We start from the raw sequence: 8808 nt of genomic DNA, 5'->3' as shown, positions 1-8808 counted from the left end.
GGGGAGTTTCTGTACTAAACATTTTTATTATTATAATTAATTTTTACATAAGAACGGCCATACTGGGTCAGACCAATGGTCCATCTAGCCCAGTATCCTGTCTTCCAATAGTGGTCAAGGCCAGGTGCTTCAGAGGGAATGGACAGAACAGGTAATCATCAAGTGATCCATCCCCTGTTGCCCATTCCCAGCTTCTGGCAAACAGGCTAGGGACACTCAGAGCATGGTGTTGCATCCCTCCCCATCCTGGCTAATAGCCACTGATGGACCTATTCTCCAGGAATTTATCTAGTTCTTTTTTTAATCCTGTTATAGTTTTGGTCTTCACAGCATCCCCTGGCAAAGAGTTCCACGGGTTGACTTTATGTTGTGTGAAGAAGTATTTCCTTTTGTTTTTTTTAAAACCTCCTGCCTATTAATTTCTTTGGGTGACTGCTAGTTATTGTGTTGTATGAAAGATTAAATAACATTTCCTTATTCACTTTCTTCACAGACAAGATTTTATAGACCTCTATCTTATCCCCCCTTAGTTGTCTCTTTTCTAAGCTGAAAATTTCCAGGATTTTAATCTCTCCTCTTGTTTCATACCCATCTCTGTATCTTTTCCAATTCCAATATATCTTTTTTGGGATGGGATGACCAGATCTGCACACAGTATTCAAGGTGTGCTCGTACATGGATTTATATAGAGGCAATATGATATTTTCTGTCTTATAATCTATCCCTTTCTTAATAAGAAAAGGAGGACTTGTGGCACCTTAGAGACTAACCAATTTATTAGAGCATAAGCTTTCGTGAGCTACAGCTCACTTCCTCAGATGCATATCGTGGAAACTGCAGCAGGCTTTATATATACACAGAGAATATGAAACAATACCTATTCCCACCCCACTGTCCTGCTGGTAATAGCTTATCTAAAGTGATTTCCAGCACAAATCCAGGTTTTCTCACCCTCCACCCCCCCACACAAATTCACTCTCCTGCTGGTGATAGCCCATCCAAAGTGACAACTCTTTACACAATGTGCATGACAATCAAGCTGGGCTATTTCCTGCATAAATCCAGGTTCTCACATCCCCCCCACCCCCATACACACACAAACTCACTCTCCTGCTGGTAATAGCTCATCCAAACTGAGCACTCTTCAAGTTAAAATCCAAGTTAAACCAGAACATCTGGGGGGGGGGGGGTAGGAAAAAACAAGAGGAAACAGGCTACCTTGCATAATGACTTAGCCACTCCAAGTCTCTATTTAAGCCTAAATTAATAGTATCCAATTTGCAAATGAATTCCAATTCAGCAGTTTCTCGCTGGAGTCTGGATTTGAAGTTTTTTTGTTTTAAGATAGCGACCTTCATGTCTGTGATCGCGTGACCAGAGAGATTGAAGTGTTCTCCGACTGGTTTATGAATGTTATAATTCTTGACATCTGATTTGTGTCCATTTATTCTTTTACGTAGAGACTGTCCAGTTTGACCAATGTACATGGCAGAGGGGCATTGCTGGCACATGATGGCATATATCACATTGGTGGATGTGCAGGTGAACGAGCCTCTGATAGTGTGGCTGATGTTATTAGGCCCTGTGATGGTGTCCCCTGAATAGATATGTGGGCACAGTTGGCAACGGGCTTTGTTGCAACACCTACAAGATCTCTGTCAAGCTTTCTTACAACTACAATACCCACCTGCAGAAGTAAAGAAACAGATTGATAGAGCCAGAAGAGTTCCCAAAAGTTACCTACTACAGGACAGGCCTAACAAAGAAAATAACAGAACGCCACTAGCCGTCACCTTCAGCCCCCAACTAAAACCCCTCCAACGCATTATTAAGGATCTACAACCTATCCTAAAGGATGACCCAACACTCTCACAAATCTTGGGAGACAGGCCAGTCCTTGCCTACAGACAGCCCCGCAACCTGAAGCAAATACTCACCAACAACCACATACCACACAACAGAACCACTAACCCAGGAACTTATCCTTGCAACAAAGCCCGTTGCCAACTGTGCCCACATATCTATTCAGGGGACACCATCACAGGGCCTAATAACATCAGCCACACTATCAGAGGCTCGTTCACCTGCACATCCACCAATGTGATATATGCCATCATGTGCCAGCAATGCCCCTCTGCCATGTACATTGGTCAAACTGGACAGTCTCTACGTAAAAGAATAAATGGACACAAATCAGATGTCAAGAATTATAACATTCATAAACCAGTCGGAGAACACTTCAATCTCTCTGGTCACGCGATCACAGACATGAAGGTCGCTATCTTAAAACAAAAAAACTTCAAATCCAGACTCCAGCGAGAAACTGCTGAATTGGAATTCATTTGCAAATTGGATACTATTAATTTAGGCTTAAATAGAGACTTGGAGTGGCTAAGTCATTATGCAAGGTAGCCTGTTTCCTCTTGTTTTTTCCTACCCCCCCCCCCCCCAGATGTTCTGGTTTAACTTGGATTTTAACTTGAAGAGTGCTCAGTTTGGATGAGCTATTACCAGCAGGAGAGTGAGTTTGTGTGTGTATGGGGGTGGGGGGGATGTGAGAACCTGGATTTATGCAGGAAATAGCCCAGCTTGATTGTCATGCACATTGTGTAAAGAGTTGTCACTTTGGATGGGCTATCACCAGCAGGAGAGTGAATTTGTGTGGGGGGGTGGAGGGTGAGAAAATCTGGATTTGTGCTGGAAATCACTTTAGATAAGCTATTACCAGCAGGACAGTGGGGTGGGAATAGGTATTGTTTCATATTCTCTGTGTATATATAAAGCCTGCTGCAGTTTCCATGATATGCATCTGAGGAAGTGAGCTGTAGCTCACGAAAGCTTATGCTCTAATAAATTGGTTAGTCTCTAAGGTGCCACAAGTCCTCCTTTTCTTTTTGCGAATACAGACTAACACGGCTGTTACTCTGAACCCTTTCTTAATGATTCCCAACATTGTTTGCTTTGTTGACTGCCTCTGCACATTGAGTGGATATTTTCAGAGAACTATCAACAATGACTTTAACATCTCTTTCTTGAGTGGTAACAGCTAATTTAGACCCCATCATTTTGTATGTAGAGTTGAGATTATGTTTTCCAATGTGCATGACTTTGCGTTTATCAACATTGAATTTCATCTGCCATTTTGTTGCCCAATCACCCAGTTTTGTGAGATCCCTTTGTAGCTCTTCGCAGTCTGCTTTGGACTTAACTATCTTGAATAGTTTTGTATCATCTACAAGTTTTGCCACCTCAGTGTTAACCCCTTTTTCCAACTCATTTATGACTATGTTGAATAGGACTAATCCCAGTACCGACCCCTCAGGGATACTACTATTTATCTCTCTCCATTTTGAAAACTGATAATTTATTCCTACCCTTTGTTTCCCATCTTTTAACCAGTTACTGATCCATGAGAGGACTTCCCTCTTATCCCATGATGGCTTACTTTTCAAAAGTCAATTTAAATTAAATAAATTTTTTAAAAAAAATTATATTTGTTTTAGAAATCTAGAACTGTCATGTGTTTTGGTGTATTTTGCATTATCCTAAAAAAACATTTAATTTATTCATATCTCTTTTATATGTTGCAGGTCAAAGTAAAAATGAAAAGACAAAAAACAAGGCAACAATTTTTCCACTTAAAGGCCTCAAAAACTAACCAAGGTGAAGACCACATCAAGAACCAAGACTATATCAACATGTCGTCTGAAGGTTCAAGAGGCGTATCTACATCCTACCAGCCCAAAGCACAAATACAGCTACCTACTGAAGAAACGGGGTCTCCAAAACCTAAAGGCAGTTCCCAATGTTTGTTGGTCAAAGTGTTCCCATTTATTGAAGTTACAAAAGATGGCTACTGGTGCACCTCTTGCCAAAAAGCTTACGAAGAAGGAAAGCTTTCCAATGCTATAATTGGTAAAAGTGGAGGAGCTTGGTTTGTCAGACAGATCAGCAAAGCCAATCCTGACAAACTACGTGAAAAGGCTGCAAAGCACCACGCCTCTGGAGTGCATCAACATTCAGAAAGCCTTATAAGCCCCCTTTCAAAGCCAATTTTAGAAGTTCTGAATGAGGCTGTTAAGAATGCTGGAGACACAACACAGTTCATGCGAACAAACATGGCCGTGGCATCCTACTTTCTATTTAGGCAAGAGATGCCACACACTGCAAACTGGAGGCCAATGTTAAGTGCATGGTCACTTGTTCATCCGGAAGTTGAACACTGGTTCCGAACAAGACCAGCAAACGCTCACTATCTTTCTGCAAGAAACTCAACAGACGGGCTAGATGCCTGTGGTGCAACAGTGAAAGACTCAACAGCTGAAAAAGTGAAGAACTCTCTCACCACATTCAAAAATTTGCATACATGGCTGATGAATGCACTGATGGAAATGGTCATCAAGTATTAAGTCATTGTGTACGTTATCTTGATGTCAGGGGTAGGGCGGTAGATGCATTTCTAGATGTTCGAGTTACAGAAGACACATTGGCTGTGTCTGTGACAGCCCACATCTTAGAAGAGTTATGCTTGTCAGCTGGACCCCAAACAGAGGGCTGCTTTTGCATTTGATGGAGCTGCAAACTTCTGTGGAAGACATGGTGGAGTACAAGCTTTGCTCAGAGAAAAGTGTAACCCTATTCTCTCCTATACACACTGCAGAGGCCATCTACTCCAACTAGTGCTAGTACGAGCTGCAGACTCTTCAAAAGACATTTAAAAAGCTATAAATGTAATGTCTTCATTATATTCTTTTTTCAGCAAGAGTCCAAAAAGACTGAATATCTTGGAAAATACACTGGGACTGGAGTTCAGATTAGTCCAACCTGGGAAAACCTGCTGGCTTTCTCATGAGTGATCCTTGGCTGTTGTCTTAAAATTACTCCAGCTGTTATTAGTGGCTTTGGAAAGTATCTACCAAGATGGGGTGGATCCAAGTAGTGAGGCTGGTGGACTACCGGTACTTTTGCTACGACGTTCAGAGAAGACTATTGCCATTCTCTCTCTCGTAAGTCTACTGTTGAAACCACTTGGGTCATTAAACAATGCCATCCAGGCATCTGATACAACAGTAGTAGATCATTGTCCAGCAATAGAAGCTACATTTGGATCAATCAGAGAGCTATCCGTTGAAAAACTACTGGAAGAAGCAAAGACTTCAGACCAGAAGTTGACTAATGAAGGCATTTATATTGAATCCTTAAGTGAAGAGGACAAGAAGTGTTTGTTAAGATAACAACAGAAAAAGTACACAGACTTGATTCTTAAAAATCTACAACAGTGACTTCTAGATTCTACTCAACCTCTAGGTAGCTTTTACAGATCCCTGTCCTATAAAACACCGACAGTTGAGTGGAGTGAGGCACGACCAGCAATGGGGCTGCCGTGTGCTCAGGACAGAACAGAGAATTTGAACACAGAGTGGAATATCATACAACTAATGAAGATTTCTTACTTCAACTTCTTTTTTATCATCACTAGTGGCTCGACCCGATCTTTATGTTATGTTTCCTGGGCTGAAAGAAGTAGGAATTCATCTCTTGCTACTCCCAGTCACAACAGCTACAGTCGAGTGTTCTTTTTCATCATTGAATAGAATTTTGTGTTCTGAAAGAACTTGCCTTCTGCCTGATCACGTGAATGAAGTAATGAGCATATCAGCTGAAGGAATGGAAGGACCGGACACACGGGAAGCCACCAAAGATGAATGCATTGCATTCAAGAAGTTCATTAACAGAGTTGTGCAAAATTATAACAAGAAAACAAGAAGGATGTAAAAAGAAAAGGAGTACTTGTGGCACCTTAGAGACTAACCAATTTATTTGAGCATGAGCTTTCGTGAGTAGACGTCATGCTTCATAGAAGGCTTGAGTAGCCAACTTTAATTTGTGTGACGATTTTAAAATCTAATAAAATGGTCATGAAACATTTTTCAGTTTTTACTATGGTGCCATACAGCCCACCCTCACAGTCTCACCCCTCATCAGCCCCGACACCGCCCCCACATAAATTCGAACACACACACACCCCCTTTCAATTCCTGGGGAAAACACTGCTTATGGTAACAAACCATCTCACTTTGCCAGGTAGGAAGGAAGCAAGGAGAATTTGCCCCCAATCAGCCTCTGCTGCGTTGAGAGGGGAGGGAAGGTGGTAGGGGCCGGAGAGGAATCACTGCCCTATTGGAGAGTGTGGTGGGAGGGAGTGAATGATGATGGGCAGTATGGGGAAAACTCCCACTGCTATTTCCAGATTCTTCTAAGGATCCAGATATGTCCTTCCCCGGGCTGCGTCTGAGCTTTGCAGCTGTCCCTGGTCTCTGATCTTGGAGGGAGGGGCTCATCCCTCCAGACTAGGACTGTTCCCTGGTGTAGTTTGCTTGGGGTTTTGCTGGCTCAGCCAGGTTCCCCTCCTGTTGGCATGTAGTGACCCCTTCTGCCTTTCTTTTCCCTCGCTCAGGTCAGGGGGAGCAGAGCTGCCATAACAGCCAGTGGAGATGGGGTGCGTTCTGCTGCCCCTGGGATTCCTCGTCACAGTTGTCCAGCAGCTAGGTAAATACTGGGAGTGTCACCGCACGGCTGTTCTGTCTGTATGGGATCAGGATGGAGGTCCCATGTGGGCCTGGGGTCTTCTCTAGACCCAGCACGCAGGGATCTCAGAATGCTCTGCAGACAGTAGTTAACATCCGGAAGTCCCGGATGACTGGAAAAAGGCTAATGTAGTGCCAATCTTTAAAAAAGGGAAGAAGGAAGATCCTGGGAACTACAGCCCAGTCAGCCTCACCTCAGTCCCTGGAAAAATCATGGAGCAGGTCCTCAAAGAATCAATCCTGAAGCACTTGCATGAGAGGAAAGTGATCAGGAACAGCCAGCATGGATTCACCAAGGGAAGGTCATGCCTGACTAATCTAATCGCCTTTTATGATGAGATTACTGGTTCTGTGGATGAAGGGAAAGCAGTGGATGTATTGTTTCTTGACTTTAGCAAAGCTTTTGACACGGTCTCCCATAGTATTCTTGTCAGCAAGTTAAGGAAGTATGGGCTGGATGAATGCACTATAAGGTGGGTAGAAAGCTGGCTAAATTGTCGGGCTCAACGGGTAGTGATCAATGGCTCCATGTCTAGTTGGCAGCCGGTATCAAGTGGAGTGCCCCAAGGGTCGGTCCTGGGGCCGGTTTTATTCAATATCTTCATAAATGATCTGGAGGATGGTGTGGATTGCACTCTCAGCAAATTTGCGGATCATACTAAACTGGGAGGAGTGGTAGATACGCTAGAGGGGAGGGATAGGATACAGAAGGACCTAGACCAATTGGAAGATTGGGCCAAAAGGAATCTGATGAGGTTCAATAAGGATAAGTGCAGGGTCCTGCACTTAGGACGGAAGAACCCAATGCACAGCTACAGACTAGGGACCGAATGGCTAGGCAGCAGTTCTGCAGAAAAGGACCATGGGGTGACAGTGGACGCGAAGCTGGATATGAGTCAGCAGTGTGCCCTTGTTGCCAAGAAGGCCAATGGCATTTTGGGATGTATAAGTAGGGGCATAGCGAGCAGATCGAGGGACGTGATCGTTCCCCTCTATTCGACATTGGTGAGGCCTCATCTGGAGTACTGTGTCCAGTTTTGGGCCCCACACTTCAAGAAGGATGTGGATAAATTGGAGAGAGTCCAGCGAAGGGCAACAAAAATGATTAGGGGACTGGAACACATGAGTTATGAGGAGAGGCTGAGGGAGCTGGGATTGTTTAGCCTGCAGAAGAGAAGAATGAGGGGGGATTTGATAGCTGCTTTCAACTACCTGAAAGGGGGTTCCAAAGAGGATGGCTCTAGACTGTTCTCAATGGTAGCAGATGACAGAACGAGGAGTAATGGTCTCAAGTTGCAGTGGGGGAGGTTTAGATTGGATATTAGGAAAAACTTTTTCACTAAGAGGGTGGTGAAACACTGGAATGCGTTACCTAGGGAGGTGGTAGAATCTCCTTCCTTAGAGGTTTTTAAGGTCAGGCTTGACAAAGCCCTGGCTGGGATGATTTAACTGGGAATTGGTCCTGCTTTGAGCAGGGGGTTGGACTAGATGACCTTCTGGGGTCCCTTCCAACCCTGATATTCTATGATTCTATGATTCTATGAACAACGCCTCTGTTCTATTCTATTCTATTCAAGTCCGTATGCGGTGCCCATCACCGTGGTACCTGATCAACTCACAACCTCCCTGGGAAGCAGCTTAATATTAGAGTTGGTTGACATTTTGAAACAGAATTTTTTTGCTCTTGTTCAAAAACAGCCCGGTCACGTTCTTCTCTACCAGACCTGGCCTGGTCACAGACCTCACTTACCCAGCCAGAAGCTGGGAATGGGTGACAGGGGATGGATCACTTGATGGGGATGGATCACTTGACAGGGGATGGATGGATCACTTGACAGGGGATGAATCACTTGATGGGTGACAGGGGATGGATCACTTGATGCACCAATGATACTGCCAAGAATGACCTTGAGCGGATCACTGCAGACTACGTGGCTCTGGGAAGGAGGATAAAGGAGTTTGAGGTGCAAGTGGTGTTCTCGTCCATCCTCCCCGTGGAAGGAAAAGGTCTGGGTAGAAACCGTCGAATGGTGGAAGTCAACGAATGGCTACGCAGGTGGTGTCGGAGAGAAGGCTTTGGATTCTTCGACCATGGGATGGTGTTCCAAGAAGGAGGAGAGCTAGGCAGAGACGGGCTCCACCTAAAGAAGAGAGGGAAGAGCATCTTTGCGAGCAGGCTGGCTAACCTAGTGAGGAGGGCTTTAAACTAGGTTCACCAGGG

The sequence above is a fragment of the Lepidochelys kempii genome, chromosome 24 (genome assembly GCF_965140265.1).
Source record: "Lepidochelys kempii isolate rLepKem1 chromosome 24, rLepKem1.hap2, whole genome shotgun sequence".
Lineage (NCBI taxonomy): Eukaryota > Metazoa > Chordata > Testudines > Cheloniidae > Lepidochelys > Lepidochelys kempii.
This window is presented reverse-complemented; position numbering follows the sequence as displayed.